This window comes from Macaca thibetana, chromosome 17, assembly GCF_024542745.1.
Source record: "Macaca thibetana thibetana isolate TM-01 chromosome 17, ASM2454274v1, whole genome shotgun sequence".
NCBI lineage: Eukaryota > Metazoa > Chordata > Mammalia > Primates > Cercopithecidae > Macaca > Macaca thibetana.
This window is the reverse complement of record NC_065594.1, coordinates 21,044,603-21,062,253: the sequence shown is the minus strand read 5'-3', so window position 1 is coordinate 21,062,253 and position 17,651 is coordinate 21,044,603. Positions and strand designations below refer to the sequence as shown.

Sequence of the window (17,651 nt, the reverse complement as noted above, 5' to 3'; positions counted from 1 at the left end):
TCTCAAGATTTACTGTCTGAGCATACTTGAACTTTGGATAGTCAAATATTTCACTAGGGAAGTATTTTAGGGTTCAAAAATAGAATCAGAGAAAAGGATGCCCCAATATACAAGAAAGTACCCCAAGATATAGCATAATGGAATGATGAAGTGATGGAAGCTTCCTCCAAGTTAGGAATCCACTGTGTGCTGCTTCACTGCAACGCAGTGACAAGATCCAATGTAGACTTCCACACATATACACACGCGCACACACACACAATCACAAACAAATCCTCAGATTGCATCTTTGAGCATTAGGGCAAAGACAAGAGCCTCTGCTCCTTGTCTGTCCTAATGCTCAAAGATGCAATATCAATTAAATGATTCCCATATTAAGTTCAATCTGTCAACGAGGAATGATTGACCAACTAATTTTCTTGAAAGTTATCCACAAGGGTTCTACACTGGTTCCTTCTTCAACTTCATCCCAATCACACCTTTATGTTATGCATGTCCACAGGGCCACATCACAAACAGGCACTCAAAATATTTCAGAGGAATGCAAAATCCATCTCTGTTCATTCATTCAAAAGTACTCAGCATCTATTAAGTGCTTGTCTAAAGAAGTATGAGAAGGTTCTTGTGCTCCAAGAACTTACCCTGCAGTCACAAGATGCCTCTACACTAAATATTTCAATCCAGCACACTTGGCAACCACATCACCCCATGTCCAAAGGAGTTGTAAATGCATAATACACTGGAGGAGTTTAAAGAAGGGGAAGGCTGAGGGCTGACCAGCTACAACCTCCTGAAAACAAAGGGATCAGAGCTGGATGGCGTAGGCCCAATCTTACAACCAGGTTACAAGAGCCCGAAGGAGTCCAGCTACCATTTCCACTGCCAGCCTGGAAGGCTGCAGGGAATCACAATCATTACAAGCCTGAAGAATTATGTCTTGAGTATTCCTGGCAACTCAATTACAGCATGCAAATTTTCCGCAGAGTTGACTTCTCGGCTTCAGAACCACGCACACGCTCCTTTGGGCTTTTTGCACGAGGAAAATATTGTTGGGAAAGGAGTCTGAGGATCAGCCACTGGGAAGTGCACTCAATAGCACTTTGGTTGAGATAATTGCTGCTGTTTTTTTTTTTTAAATTGTAGGCTTTAGAGATGACCGCAAGCAAAATTTGTGACAGACATTTGACACTGAGAAACTCTGCTGTGTATGGGTGAAATTTTTCACATCCCCTGCCCCAAAGGCTGGTTTATTGACCAACAAAGGGAAATTATCTAAAACCACTAGAATATGTTAGCCAAGTTTTCTCTTTTGTCACAATGCTTCTTTGCTAGGTACCAACATTTCTCCTTATGTACAGTCATGTGGATTCCCATCCAGGCAAGACTGTTAAACTATACTGCTTCGGTTGACGGCACAGCAGCCCAGCTGCATGGCTTTAGTGTTGCTCTGTGTGCACAGACATGCATATTTGCAGCAAGACTCCTCACCCACCATGGACTCAAGGGATTTCAAAGCCCTGTTCAGTGTCTGCAGAGCTGTCTTCCTATCCTCAGGGCCAGGTGTTCTTTGTCCTTTCTGCCTGCAACAAGCTCTGTCTAGAAGAAAGCTTACAGCGTAACAATGCACAGGACACGAGTGCATCATGGGGAAAGAATCCCATGCCAGGGAAAATAAAAGAGCTTTCAGAGACACTCTCCTTGCCTATGGTCATTAGGACCCTGGATATCAGTGAGCATAACAAGGCTATAGTCAGAAGAACTGAGCAGAGTTTAGAGACACTCTTAAGAGTCTCTAGCCCCCAGCAGGGCTGTGGGAGTTTGCCAGCAGCTCGCATAGTCATTCCCTGAGGACACCTCCAATAGGTCCCAGAGCTCCTGAGGAGCTGACTTCCTAAGCAGGCTTTCCTACCTGTAAAAGGAAGCATCCCTGCCTCCTAGCCTTCTTGATAATTCTTAATGTGAAGATGGTATTGCAAAGGAAGTATTAGATTGGGAATTATACTGAATTTGGCTCTGCCATTTCCTGGCGTGAGGACATCAGGGAAGCTCTTTGTGGCTCAGTTCTGTCACCTAAAAATTACAATAATGCCTATCTCCTAGAGTCCCTAGTAAGATTCAATTAGACAGTGGAGGGGAAAATGCCTAACAGAGGGTCTCACACATGGTTTGCCCTACATGAAAGTTAATGAACACACAAACTGCATTAACGAATCATTTCCAGGGTGCCTATCGTGTATTAGACAGTGACATTTATAAAAATGAGCAAAGCATTTTTTTTCCTTTGCTGAACTTACAGACAATATGAACACATAAAAGAGAACAATATGAACACATGCAAGAGAACACATTAAAAAACAATGACCAAGCATCCAGCATGGATATACATGACAACTGCCAAGGGAATCTCAAAGAAGAAAGGACAAGGGGAAGAAAGAAAGTCAAGGACGGAGATATTTTAGCAGAACCACAGAGGTTAAGGAGGATTTTGATGAGACCAGAAAATATCCCAGATGGAGAAAGTCTTTCAGAATAGAGAGACATTCCAGACAGAGACAGGCTTTCAGGAAAATAATTGTCTCTCATGAATTTACATAATAAAAGTTGGTTTTCCAAGGGCCCAGCATAGTTGCATTTAATAACTATTAAAACTCAAGACCAATCGCAGCATATAGAGAAAGAACATCTACTGACCATCTCCTGCATGATGGCATCTTTGATTCAGTACAAGAGAAAGTATATCAATGGTTTTCCAATCTCAGAAAGAGAACAGAAGGCAAGAAAAAGAAAGCATGCAGGCAGATAACCGTCTGTGTATGCTGGTTTCGGCTTCCTTCAAATGTGTAATTATGATTTCAAGAGCTGAGTTGGCCATTTTTAGAACCGATGGTCCAGGTCAAACAAGTAACCCACAAAGAAGGAAATCAACATACAGACAATATACCATGGTTTTTTGGCATGTTCTTCTCTTAAAGGAGATTGATGTTTGTCAACTAGAAACTAAGTACTTCCTCAATATGTTTTAATTTGGTAGGAAACATCAAATTCACAAGTCTTCAGCAAAGCCTAAAATGGTGCCAACCACCTCATCCCTAGAATAAAATATAAAACTGCATTATTTTCATTTTGTATGAAACACTCAAAGTTCAGGGCTGGAAAATTGTGTGTGGGCTGATGCCTGATGGTGTAGCCGGTTATTATGTGTGACTCACAATAAATTTCCAGAGCTACCACACCTTAAAGTTAAACTCACCCAAGCCAGACAGTAAACTATTAGCAAAGATATTTTGTAACCATAATTTCTAGTCTTTTAACTAGTTTTTTGTTAAACTTGCAGCATGACCAATTTCATAAAAGTCACAGAGCTCTCTTTTCTGGCATCCATGTTTTCGAATATTTCTCCTTTCAGAAACAATATAAAATAAAAACAGGCCCCTGGGGTATTTTAAGGAATTTTTCAGCTGACCAATTTGGTCAACCAGCATAATCCTGGAGCACTGGCACACTCATGTCAGCCGGCCTCGGCTCCTCGCCACAACTAGCACTCAGCAAAGGACGCCTGTGGTTGTGGCAGCGTCGGCCCCAGGTATCCAAAAGGAAGTCTCTTCATGGCAAGGCCACGCAGGAGATGGCACCACCCAGAAAGGGCTGATGACAAGACACAACAGTTCGGAGAGAGGCTACAATATAGAGGAGGAGGTGCCAAGCTTTCTCCTGACACAAAACAAAGCAGCTAGTAAAGCACTCGTATCTCAGGGAGAGTCCTCAAACCTCAGCCCAAGTCCAGTTTTGGTCACCTGCAGTAACACATTTCACAGGAATCCCCAATGAACTCACATCAGCCTGTGCCCAAGAATCTAGAGCTGGAAGCTCCTGTTTAACATAAACGTGGGTTTAAAGAACAAGTCTACAGATCCCATTAGAGCACCTGAATCAACTGGCTTTTCTTTTATTTTCTTGTCTCTAAAAAAAAAAAATCATAGGGCTTGAGTCTCACTATGTTGACCAGGCTGGTCTTGAACTCCTGACCTGAAGTCATCCTCTGGCCTTGGCCTCTCAAACTGCTAGGACTGCAGGCATGAGCCACTGCACCCAGCCTCTTTATTTTTAATTATTTTAATGACATACTAGGGGGTCAGCAATGTAGAGGGTACTTGTGGGCTATGGTGGTCAGTCCTTTGATTCTGATTTTTGAGCTCTGGTTTCCACATGGACGTATCTGTTGTTCAGACCAAATGGATGAAATAAATAATTTATAATGTGGGTTCGTTGTCCATTTAGTCCTTTCTCTGACACCACAAGGGTCTCTAACTCGTTCCTAGAGTAATATTCCCCACCCTTTTTACACATCTAATTAATGGAGTGAATAATTATTTTGAGGGTCTCCAAAAACTTTCCCCATTTGGGAGCAGGGCTGGGGTGTGGAGGGAAGACCTTGATCAGCCGGGGGCAACCAGAAGGCTTCCTGTCGGCGCCGGCCAGCCAGCTGAACTGCACTGGGCAGGGCAGAGGCTGGCAACAGGAGACGGGGGAGGATGCTGACGTGCCACAGACAGAACACAGAGTTTTTCCTTGGTCAGGAATACAAGATGTGCACACACCTCAGTCATTAGGCTCTTAAAAAGGGGAACCTGATGCAGCGAATTAAAGGGCATGGAGGAGCCAGAAAGGTGGGAGCAGAAGCCACGCCTGTGCCCTGCTTGGCTTTGCCCTGGCCCTGAGCTGACAGGCAGCACGTAGGCGCTGAACCAATCTCCCACAGATGAGTTTTTGGATTAAAAGCCAGCGATGGTTGAGGGACTTGATTGTAGACTAGAGGAAGACACACAGAGTGTACCGGCCTCACAGACAAAAGGTGTCTGTCTGCCTCCTACACGGCGTGGGTGGGCCACGCTTCTCAGCGTTCTCTGCGTGCTCTTTTCTGTCTAAATGTCAATCGTGGCCAGGTCCGGTCAGGGCAGTGAGACTGCCTTGTGGTAAGAAATCCCACACTTTCTCAGCAGCTTTCCTCTGATCTCAGCCCTCTGGGCTCCACCTGGATCAGGGCCTAAGGTCCAGGATCTTTCTAGAAGCCCAGTGCTCCATGCCTCGCTTACCCGCCTTGAGGGCAGCTTCTAGTGAAGAAACCATCTTCACTTGCTTCTCTTTTGTTCTCCCACAAAACCACTTCCTCTCCCCATCCCATCCACCTGGCAACCCCCACCCCAACACTGCCATGCTGCACTCCTCAATGACAGTTTCAAGGTTTCCATTCCAATCCATATTCAGACTTAGGGGTCCCCTTGGAACACAACACATAGAAGAGAAGAGCAAGATTCTAATCAGCAATCAGTCCCCGCATTCAGCCTTGCCTTCTACTGATTTCTATGTCTTCTCCTCCTGCTGTTCCTCCTGCCCCACACAGTCTTACTGCACCTGTGTGCCCTGAGTCAGAACCTCTACAACTTTCGGTGGTAAGAGGCAAGCTCAGAGGCTCTCTGTCCTGTCTTCCTTCTCTTGAACTTCTGAAAGCCCACCTGTTCCACAGGAGCTCCCAGCTACACAGACCACGCACACCGTGCTGTTTATCTACAGGATATGTTCTCCTGTTGTTTGTAGAATCTTGAGCCCAGTTGTGCTTTCTGACTGCTAGGTTATTTTGTTCTCAAGGCAGGAGGGAAGTGTGATCTGATAAATAGAGCACTTGCCTGGAAAATGGGATACTTGCGTTCTCAATTGGTGTCACTTTGGAAAAAGCACGCTGACTCTCTGGGTAAACTGATATTTCAGCAGGCTTGGGTGAATGAGCAGGAAATGTGGCAGGCATCCAGAAGGCACATCCTCAGTCGCTGGCCCTTCCTGCATTTAGGCACACAATACTGCAGTTCCTGGATGGCTCCTAGGAGCAGTAGGTGCCCTACTTCACGGTCTTCTTCCTCCTCTCCTTTCCCCAGTCTTGACTATTTGGTTCCTCCAAAACTACTTGATCAAAGAAACTCAAACCTTAGACACCCAAAAAGTCAACTACTGCCCAACATAAATAGCTACCCTGTGGGTGCCTAAGGGCCAGGCATGCATCATAAGTAGCCTGGGCTTGAAATGAGTGAAGAGGTACATAGAGCATACTCTCAAGAATTCTGTTAAATGGTTTCTCCTAACTCCTACACATAAGGGGCAGGACACTTTCAGTCTTGAATGACAGAAATTCAACTCAAATTAGCTTAAACCAAGAAAGAAATCCATGAGTTTATTCACTGGAATGCATTTGACCTCGGGCAAGGCTGACGTAAGGTCTGAGACAATGTCATCATACACGTGCCTCTGTCTGCACCTGCTGGACAGGTGCTCTCCAAAAGGTGGGAAGGTGGTTGCCAACGCAGAACTCCAGTGGAATGAAAGTAGTTTCCAACAGTTCCAACAGAAAGGTCCTGGGAAGGCTCTGCTTGGGTCATGTGCCCCTATCTAAACCACTCCTGGGTCACGTGGCCTCCTCTGTGGCAGGGTGGGTCTGGCTCCTGTTGTGGAATACGTTCTCCACCAGACAGAAACATCCAGTTCCTAGAAGAATGGAAATGGATGCCGGACAGGCAAAAACACCCAAGGTCTCCCACACCACCCTGAGCCAGCAGCGAACCAGAACTGTAGAAACTCTCAGCAAACTGGAATGCCAAATGCATCCAGGGAACAGTCTTCCAAATCTCACAAGTTTCCAATAAAAGACAAAGAAAGAGCAGAGGCTGGATCTCTGGAACATAACAATGTGTCACTCTCTTTCTATTACTGGATAAAGCGTTTCCAGTGTGGTAGAGCTAAATAGCCACAGACTTTGCTGCAATCATCAAAATGTTTTTATGACTCATGAGATAAATGACAAAAACACACGGAAGAGTCAGAGTTACACTGAAGTTAGATTGTAATCACACCCTTTACTTCTAACAACCCGCTGACAAAGTTTCCTGCTGGGAGCACATTACTGACTTATTTTCTCCGTAGAGGGCATCTGTCGATCCTAAAGCAGATTATCATCTGGACGGATTATGTGAGACCTGCTTTTCACACAGGTTGGTGTCCTGTCAACAATCAATGCAGCTCCTGTCTCTACCACTGAGGCAGCCTGCTGAAGAGAAACACTGACCCACTGGCCCAGGAATCCAAATTTGGGGATATTGAATCTTCTGATGGGCCACAAATCAGCTCAAATGACAACACTTTCTTTAAACACTACACGAAAGGCTCATAAGTGGATGAGGATGCTTTTCTGCACTAAAAGGCTAAGTCCTCTCTCTAGTAGCAAGGACACTTCAACACCCTGATAGTCTTTCCAGGAAGTAGAGCTTTCTGAGATAGGCCTCCAAGTCACAGAAGAGGGCCTCAGACAGATCTTTCCCTGACTTTGTGGTAATTGGGGTTTTCTCACCATCAGGCCTCTGTGCCTCCAATAGGCCTATGTCTCAGTAACAGCAAACCACCAAAATTCATCGAGCTCTTGCTATGTGACAAGCATGGGAACACAAAGATTAATGGGGAGAGATATTCCCTGGCAAGATGGCATTGTGGGCTCAAGTTGTGGGCCCCCCATCTCTACTCCAAACACAGCAATAATATGTAAAACATATTTTTGTTTGCAATAAAAATAAAATCACACTGAAAAATCAGACAAATACTTCCATGAAAAAGAAAGAGTAATAAACTGTCAAAACCATGGGCCTCTTGGTCTCTTGGTCAAGAAGGCATTGATGGCCAAAGTCTGATTCTTTTTGGGTAACAGCGAGAAAACCTTCCAGATATGGCAGAGGACCCAAGTCAGGATCACCACCTGAAGCCAGGCATGGTGCTGAGCTTCCTTCTTTGTAAAAGGAGGTGGAAAAGCTAGAACACTGGCCTTTCTATAGGCCAGTGGACCGGCAGGAAGCAGGCACAGTCCTGAAGCCCCATCCTAGGGGAAGCCCCCCACCAGCTGAGAGGCTGCATATATGTATCCCCACTACATGAAGTAAGAGCCCATCCACCAACATTCAACCTGGATCCAGAACAGAGTTCCTGGGAACCAGAGAGAGGCAATGTCAAAACCACTAACTGGGGAGGAAAACAACCCAGAGCTATAGGGAGCGGTGAGCTGCTCAGGAAGAGCACATAAACCTAAATTTTAAAGAAAATTTAACAGGAAGAAAGTTAGACAACAATCTCAAAGACCAGCAATATTTAATCCCTCCAAATAGAAACACCTGAGCAATCTCAAAATTATTTAAAAGAAGCATGCTTAAAACCCTCAAAGAGATGAAGTAATTACATCTATGAGAAACAAACCAAAAAAAGCAGATATGAATAAAGAATATATGGTTCTGAAAAGCAACCAACTACTAGTCCTGAAAATAAAATAAATCGTCATTGAAACTGAAAGCTCATAGACTGCCCAGAAGACAGCACAGGAGATAAAAAGGAAGACATGAAAAGGGTCATCAGAAGCCCAGAGGACAGACTGAGGAACTCCAACAGAAGGCTGACAGCAGCCCCAAAATGAAAGAATAGAAGAATTGGTGAAGAAAAAATATATAGAAGGAACTAACAGTTCATAATTTTCCAGTATTGAAAAAAATCACAGATTTATAGTGAACACTGGGCACCAAATATATCTATTCCTAACTAGACGCATTGTAATGAAACCACAGAATATTGCTATAGAGAAAAAAATGTTAAACCTAACAGGGAAAAAGACAATCCACAAGAGTAGCAGTAAGACCAGCAACAGACTTCCAATCATTAACAATAAATATCAGAAGACAGAAGAGTGATGTGATCAAAACTTAAGGAAAAATAATTATTCTTTACCTATTCAAACTATCAGTTAAGAAGAAGGTGAGGTAGATATTTTTAGACATATGAAGTCTAAGAACTTTTAACACCTATGGACACTCACTAAATGAAAAATAGTTCCTCAAGAGGAAAAAGGATCACAAAGAAGGAGTACAAATTTATTTAAAATGGTGAGCAAAGAAACTGGTAAATTATATTGATAATTTAACTACTGTCAAAAATAACTCTTTTATTTTAAATTCTAGGTGACAAAAATAAGGAAGATAGAGGAAGGAGAATGAATGAAAAATTTTAGATGTTATTAGAAAATTCATGTATGGTAAAGATGTAATCTACCAAAATGTTTAATGTATAGTTTCCAAAGCAATGGAGAGAAAAAAAGAGTTGGGAAGAAATTAAAATGTATGTATTTTTAAGATGTTAACAATAAGTCCAAATATGGTGATAATCACAATATCAACATATTAAATTCATGTATTAGAGGACAATCTATCAGGTTGAATTTTTTTAAAAGCTCACGTATTTTAGAAAGTGCACATTGTTGGCAAAGCGGTAGAGGGAGTCAAAGTAGATGCCAGGGTTTCAGACACGGATACTTGGCTCTGCCACACATGAGATGAGGAAGACCTTACCTAAGGCAGCTCTGGGGCTCACTTACATGGGGCTGGAGAGAAGAGAAAGGGCTGAAAGGACATACAGCACGAAGAACGGGTGGACATACCAGCCGACTGGACTGAGCTAAGTTCAAAGAGCCTCCTTACAAAGACAGCACAGTTTTATGCTGGGTAACATCTACAGATGGGTGGTGGTTAAATGTGAAGATACCGGCCAGGTGGGGGGCTCACACCTGTAATCCCAACACTTTGGGAGGCCGAGGTGGGCAGATCACTTGAGGTCAGGAGTTCGAGACCATCCTGGACAACATGGTGAAACCCCGTCTCTACTAAAAACACAAAAATTGACCGGGCATGGTGGTGGGTGCCTGTAGTCCCAGTTACTTGGGAGGCTGAGGCAGGAGAATCGCTTGAATCCAGGAGGCAGAGGTTGCAGTGAGCCTTGATCGCACCACTGCACTCCAGCCTGGTGACAGAGAGAGACTCCAACTCAAAAAAAAAAAAAAAAAAAAAGTGAAGATACTGATCCAATTGCCCACACAGATGGGAGAGGACTAAGACCCAAATCCTTGGCAACACCAGCTCTTAAAAACTATACAGAAGAGGATTCAACTAAGAACCCCCAAAACAGATAAGATCAAAAGAGAATTTTGTCATATCAGTCACTGATTTAAGGGGGTAGAGGGTCACCAACATCAGTTAATTCTAGAAGTCAAGTTAAAGCAAGAACCAAGAAGCATATAGTGGATTTGACAATATGGAGGTCACTGGGGAGCTTTGGCCTCATTGATTAATGGGTCTTGTGTCAGATTGAATCCCAAAAATCTGATCCCATCTACCCACAGATTTTCTCCAGATGACCTTGGTAATTAACTAGACAATTTAATGCCCATAATTTTTTTTTTTTTTTTTGAGACGGAGTCTCGCTCTGTCGCCCAGGCTGGAGTGCAGTGGCGCGATCCTGGCTCACTGCAAGTTCCGCCGCCTCCCGGGTTCAAGCCATTCTCCTGCCTCAGCCTCCCTGGAAGCTGGGACTACAGGCACCTGCCACCACGCCCGGCTAATTTTTTTGTATTTTTAGTAGAGACGGGGTTTCACCGTGTTCACCAGGATGGTCTTGATCTCCTGACCTCGTGATCCGCCTGCCTCGGCCTCCCAAAGTGCTGGGATTACAGGCTTGAGCCACCGTGCCCGGCCTTTAATGCCCATAATTAAACATCATCTTCTTGTAGCCAGGATTCTCCTTGACTACTCTTGAGACTTCTTCAAAATTCTCATAATAGACATATACACAATGGAATATTATTCGGCCTTTTAAAATAAATAAAATCCTGTCATTTGTGACAACATGGATGGAGCTGGAGGTCATTATGCTAACTGAGACATAAAAAGAGATTTACTGAACAATTTCACTTACATGTGGAACTTAAAATAATCAAATTCATAGTAGGATGGTGGTTGCCAAGGGTTTGGGGGAAGGTGAAATGGGGCGATGCTGGTCATGAAGTATAAAAATGGTAACTACAGCCCAGGCACAGCGGCTCATACCTGTAGTCCCAGTACTTTGGGAGGCCGAGGTGGGAGGATTGTTTGAAGCCAGGAGTTTGAGACTAGCCTGGGCAACAGGGCAAGACCCTATCTCCACATACACACATACACACATACACACTTAGCCAGTCAAGGTGGCACGCACTTGTAGTCCCAGCTACGCAGAAGGCTGAGGTGGGAAAATTGCTTGAGCCCAGGAGTTTGAGGTTAGCGTGAGCTAGGATTGCACCACTGCATTCCTGCCTGGGCAACAGAGCAAAAAAAAAAAAAGCATAACTTTGTAGAGGCAATATATGTTAATTACGTGGAAAGCAGTGATCATTTCACAATGTATACACATATCAAAACATCAAGTTGTATGCCTTAAATATATACAACCTTCATATGTCAATGATATCTTAAAGCTGTTACCAAAAAATCAAGAGTTCCCAATTTCCATAATATCAGCTTCATAGCAGCTGGCTTCAATAACAGATATTTGAGCTCTGAGTTCCCTGATTTCTCTGCCCCTAGTTTCAGGATTTTCTCACTTTTTTCTTTTAAGGAAGGGACGCACCTTCTTTTGTTTTGGAGGGGTAGAGGGAATCAGCCGTCTTACGTTTATGTTCACAGTAGCCAATATTTACCAAGCACCTTCCATGTGCCAGGCACTGACCTAGGGGTTTTCACACACCACATTTAATTTTCTCCTTACAAGCTTGTGGTAAGGCAGGAACTGTTGTTCCATTTTACAGAAGAAGGAATTCTCAGACAAAAATTACAAACACTGCTTCTTTTCAGCTAAGGGTGAACAGAAACACTCCAGATGCCATCACTCCAGGGTCCAAGTTCTACTGTAGCCACGCTGAACATAAATAACATGCCATGGGTCCAATAACACGAGGTGAATTGTGGAATTATGAATAATTTTTAAAACATTTTGGGTAGAGTGTGTGAATGGAACTGCCTCAAGAAAGTAGACTTGGGAAGGGAGGGAAAGAGTAAGCGGGGAAGGAGGGGAGAAAGGGAGAAAAGGCAAGAAGAGATTGTGGGAGTAGTGGGGAAGACTAGTGGCACCAGGGACTTGGGCCAGAATGCGCAGCCACCACAGGAAATACTCAGCCCAAACAGCCTCCCCGCCAGGAAGAGCAGACAGCTTACACCTGGCTTCAATAAAGAGCCTGCCCTGTAACCCTGCCATGGTCTTGCAGTAGTCATGAAACATCGGGTTTTTTAAAACCCAAAAGGCAACTTGCCTGGTGCTCTGCCACTTCAATCTCTGTATTGTTTTTGGAAGCAATGAATTTATTTATGTTCTACTCATTAAAACGCTGTTTGAAAAAAAAAAGACTGCTATTTATGATGCCCAAATTGAAACATCCTTTTCCAATGAACAGAACACAGGTAGAAAAGCTCATTGATCATTAATTGCTCCTTACTACCAAACACATTAATTTTTCAGTGAACCTTCAGGTTAGACAAACTAAAAAAAAAATGTTCCTTGACACCCCCTTTGCTTTCTGCTGACACAAGCATGTGAGAACAACGCTTTAACGGTCTTTCTACAGTCTCCTTTATAGCACCTGCATCATCCATAACATTTCAATGTTCTCCGTTTCATTGCCTGGACTTGGACAAAAGCTATTGTCAGTCTGGTCACTTATGGTTTCTTTAAGTTGATGATTAAGCCAGCAAAATTCTGTTTGAAACTGCATCTAATTTAAGGTTTCAAGATCCAACCACGTATTTCCACTTTTCTGTGGTCCCAGTATTCTACTTGTCTTAGAGGCTCCCCAAATCAGTAGATATGAGCTCCTAACCGTCCCACTCAGCAGCCTAAGGACATTGCTGAAGGACTTTCTCCATGTAAGACCACAATTTCTGAAACCATTTCCTCTCCTCACTCTTCTTGACCTCTCTTCAGCATTTGACTCTATTAACCACATCCTCCTTGAATCAATCTCTCTTTCTCTCTCTGTGTGTGTGTGTGTGCGTGTGTGTGTTAAGAGCAAAGATTCTGGCATCAAAAACCTGAATATGAATTGCAGTCTAACGCTTTGTAACTGCAAGACATTGAAGAAATTACTTGAAAATTCTTGAGTCTCTGTTCCCACATCTGTAAAAAAATGAATGATAATCCCTTCTTTGTAAGAGTTGTAGTGAAGACTGAGTTAGCTGCTTATAAAGTGTTTAAAAGATACACAGTCTCCATGAGGGGACAGTAGACTGATCTGATCCTCTCTGCTTCACATTTTCATCTCTTTTAAATATTAACATTGTCCAAGATTCAGTCTTAACTTGCTGTAGTCTTCAGCCATCAGCCAATGTACATCTTTCTCTACTCTTTGCATATGTCTCCCTGTAACCTTCCCCACATCCCAGACCTCACTTGGAAGCCAGCAGACTAGCCTAGCAGTCTTACACTCCCCAAATAACCCTTGGAGACATGGCTTCATCTCTAGGTCTTGGTTTCCATGTCTATAAAACAAGATGCTGAGTTGGTGAATGAATGGTAGGGCATGATTCCCCATTGCTCCTTCCTACATAAGTGAAGTAATTTTCCCCACCTGTTTCCCAATCTTTCCTTTATCTTTTTGGTACACTTTGTGTGTGTGTCCCCCAACAAATCTCATGTTGAAATATGATCCCCAATGTTGGAGGTGGGGGCCTGGTAAGAGGTGTTTGGGTTATCAGGGTGGATCCCTCATGGCTTGGTGCTGTCCTCTAGATAGCGAATGAGTTCTCACAAAATCTGTTCATTTAAAATCTCTCTCTCTTTTGCACCTGCTCTCACCATGTGATACCTGCTCTCCTTTTGCCTTCTACCATGATTGTAAGGTTCCTGAGGCCTTCACCTGGAGCAATGCTGAACCATGAGCTAATTTCTTTATAAAATTACCCAGCCTCAGTTATTTCTTTACAGAAATGCAAAAATGGCCTAATACATCATACTTTCTTCTTCCTGTCTTCCTCTCCCTCATCTCTGAGGCCTGGAATAGAATCTGGATAGTTTACCAGGTTGCAATCGTCTAGGTTGGGATATACTAGTATAAGATTCTGTCTCTTAGCCTTCATCACCCAGCATGGCCATGGCTTTGGAGATACGGAGTAACTTGGATGCTTCTGATAGGAAACTTTCTTAAGAAATTTAGTTCAGCTTAGTGAAGCGCATAAAATTCATGAAGATACTAAGGTGTCTGCTCCCATCTTAAGCTAAGCTACATATGGTAATAAAACATTTTCACGAGAGAATGGCTTTGTGTAGCCATTCCGGAAAGCAATCTGGCACTACTTAAGCAAACTGACTGCTTAGTTACACTGTATGACTCACCAATTCCACTGCAGGTGTGTGAGTCCACGAGGGAAGCTGTATGAGAATGGTCGTCGTGGCAGAAACTTGGAGGCAGTCCTGGTGTCCACTGGCTGAGTAGATAGGTAAAAGGGGTTATACGCACCATGAAGACTCTTCAACAAGCAGAAGCTAAGAACCAGATGTACACACATCATTATGAATAGATCTTTAAAACACAGTACTGAGTTTCTGAAAGGGAAATAAACAGAATGCAATATTTAGCACAATAGTATTTATATAATTAACAATACCTGCCCATGTAATTGACCACCATTGGAGAATGCAAGGGAATCAATCAACTTATTAGTTTTTAAAACTGGTAAGTAAAAGGGAAGAATCAAGCATTTATTCTGATCCCTTTCTAAAACATACCATGGATAGTCAAACAATACAAAGAGAAGTTTCTTTTTATAGAAGTATTCCAGCTAGTAAACAAAGAAAAAATGCCAGAATTACAATATCATCAGTTTTCAAACTCAACTGTGGCAAATAGACTCTAAGACAGCCTGCAATTATCCCTGATACTTACACCATTGTGCAATCCCCTCCCCTTGAGTGTGGATGGGACCTGTGATTTACTTCTAACCAACACAATATGTAAAAACTATGGGTGTCACTTCCATGATTATGTTACATACAATTGTAGCCTCTCTCTTGCTAGCAGACTTTCTCTATGGATTGTCTGTCCTGCTGACTTTGATGAAGTAAGCTGCTATACGGGGAGGCTCACAGGGCAAGCAACTAACAGTGGCCTCTGACCAACAGCCAGCAAGGAACTGAGGCCCTTAGTTAGACAACCCCCAAAGAATGAAATCCTGCCAACAGTCACATAAACTTGAAAGTGGATCCTATATTAGTCAAGCCTCAGGTGGCACCCCAGCCCTGGTCAACACCTTGTTTGTAGACTTCTAAGACATCTGGAAGCAGAGGACTCAGCTGATTCATGCCTGGATTTTGATCCACAAACACTGAGATAATTTATACATTTTGCTATAAACCACTAAGTTTGCATCAATAGTGTTACACAGCAATAGGTAAGTAATACAAAAATAAATAGTCCTAGGCTTTGGTCATCAGTGACTGCTAATGTCACATTAAAAAGAGACAACCACATATTATGCACATCCTGACGAAAGAACACAAGACAAATCATGAAACAGTCTTTTAAAAAAATTAAATACAAACGTGATGAGATCCCTAGATTCAGCTACCAACTCAAAGAAACTACAAAAGAATAGAGGAACTCGTTAAACTACATCACAGGGATGCAATCAGCAAAATCTACACTTTGTTAAATTCCATGGGACAAAACACCTGGGTTTCTCAACAAACAAACTGTAGGGAGGAAAAAACAGATTCAATAAGAAACCTACTAATTAAAAGAGACTTATAGAAATATAAACCAATCAATATGTTTGGGTCTTATTTAAATTTGGATTCATATAAACAAACTGTGGAAAAAATAACACTCATTAGAAGACTGGAAATTTGAGGATTAGCTTTTTGACATTAAGAAAATATTGTTCTCAACAAAAAATCGTTCTTTTAAAGCTATTGATGAGAATATTGTGGTTATGTTATCTTGCAGAAATACACACTCAAATATTTATGGGAGAAATGATCTGATGTGTAGAAGGCAGGCAGTGGATGGGATGTAGATGAAGTAGGACTGGCCATGGCCTGATGGTAGTTAAGGATGAATGATGGGCACAGCGGATTTATTATATTCTTCTATGTCTTTTTGGATATGTTCAAAATTCCCCTCCATAATAAAAAGTTTTTAAAATAACATACAAACAAGAAAACAACAAACAGTTTGAAAGAACACTCACAAACAAAAAGGCACCAACATTAGACAAGCTGCATATAAGGCGGGAGAAAACAGTGCAGAATGCGGATTTTAAAAAATTAATAAATAAGCAAATGAATACATAAACTAACTGAGGGCCCAGTGAACCAATGATGATGGTGGTTATACACAGAAGAGTATGATTAACTCAACGCTCTACTCACCTAGGTCCAAAAGAAAAGAAGTTTCTCAGGGCTTTATTTGTCAGAAGCTCCCCAGCCTGCCCCTTGTCTGAAGCCTGATGCTAGGACTGTGTACTTCTCTAAACCTCTTCCCTTCACTGCCCGAGGCCACATGCTAGTCTAAACATGCATCACACGTCCTTCAATGGTCTCCCTTCCTCTCTTAGATCCATTCTCTCCCCTGCAATCCTCCCTGGCCCCCACCTCCCACCGATTTACCACTTTCGTGAAATACAACCTTGTCACTGTTCTGCTCAAGATCCAACAACGGTTTCCCAGTAACCTACAAGATACAACACAGTTAAAATCCGTTTCCCAATATTCAAGACCTTCAACAACTGGCCTGCCACTCCTTTCCTACTTTCGCCACTTCTCGACATGAACTCAGCACTCCACCCAACTCCCAGCACCCCACACTCCTGTTCCCCAGCTCAGCCACAGCCAGCCAACCCAACCACACCCTCCTTAGCACAGTGGCTCTCCCTTGACTGCTCCTAATCTTGTCTATAACAGGGACACACCCCTCCTAGCTCTGCCCCAAGCGGAGAGGTTGCTAATCTGGTTGGGCTTTATCACCAATGCAGGAGCGAGTGTGTCCAGGAGTTTGTTTCTTCTGGGGGATTCGCGGTCTCACTGACTCCCAGAATGAAGCCGCGGACCTTCCCGGTGAGTGTTACAGCTCTCAAAGGTGGCAGGGACCCAAAGAGCGAGCAGCAGCAAGATTTACTTTGAAGAGCCAAAGAACTAACCTCGGAAAGACACCCAAACACGTTTCCGCGGCCGACGCGGGGCATGTTGGGCGGCTTTTATTCCTTTATTTGTTCCTGCCTGTGTCCTGCTGATTGGCCCATTTTACAGAGTGCTGATTGGTCCATTTTGCAGGGTGCTGATTGGTCCATTTTACAAACTTCTACCCAGCTACAGAGTGTTGATTAGTGCCTTTTTACAGCACACTGATTGGTGCATTTTACAAACTTCTAGCTAGCTACAGACTGTTGACTGATGCATTTTTACAGAGCACTGATTGGAGCATCTTACAATCCTAGCTACAGACTACTGAGTGGTGCATTTTACAATCCTCTTGTAAGACAGAAAAGTTCTCCAAGTTCCACGCCACACAGGAAGTCCAGCTGGCTTCACCTCTCACGAGGGGGCGTGGTCTGCAGCCCAACACTGGGGTCAGGTTCTCTGACACTGTGGACTCCAGTTGCCTGAGGCCATAAGCAGAATGGAGCTGCTTCCCCAGGGCAGCTGAATCAACTCGCTCTTTTTCTAGGGACCTTGTTCATCTCTCATCCCTGAAACAGAATGAGTAAATTGAGGTAGGACTGTCCGGC

General features: G+C 43.2%; 1 long non-coding RNA gene across 1 annotated transcript in view; it reads right to left on the bottom strand.

Moving 5' to 3' along the window:
* Positions 1-17,111, bottom strand: part of LOC126940400 (uncharacterized) — a 93,705-nt gene extending 76,594 nt beyond the window's left edge. The window contains exons 1-2 of the long non-coding RNA XR_007720738.1: positions 17,064-17,111; positions 14,263-14,472 (exon numbers count right to left, since the gene is read on the bottom strand). This is a non-coding gene — a long non-coding RNA (uncharacterized LOC126940400). The remainder of the gene's footprint in view (positions 1-14,262; positions 14,473-17,063) is intronic.
* Positions 17,112-17,651: the final 540 nt, after the last annotated feature.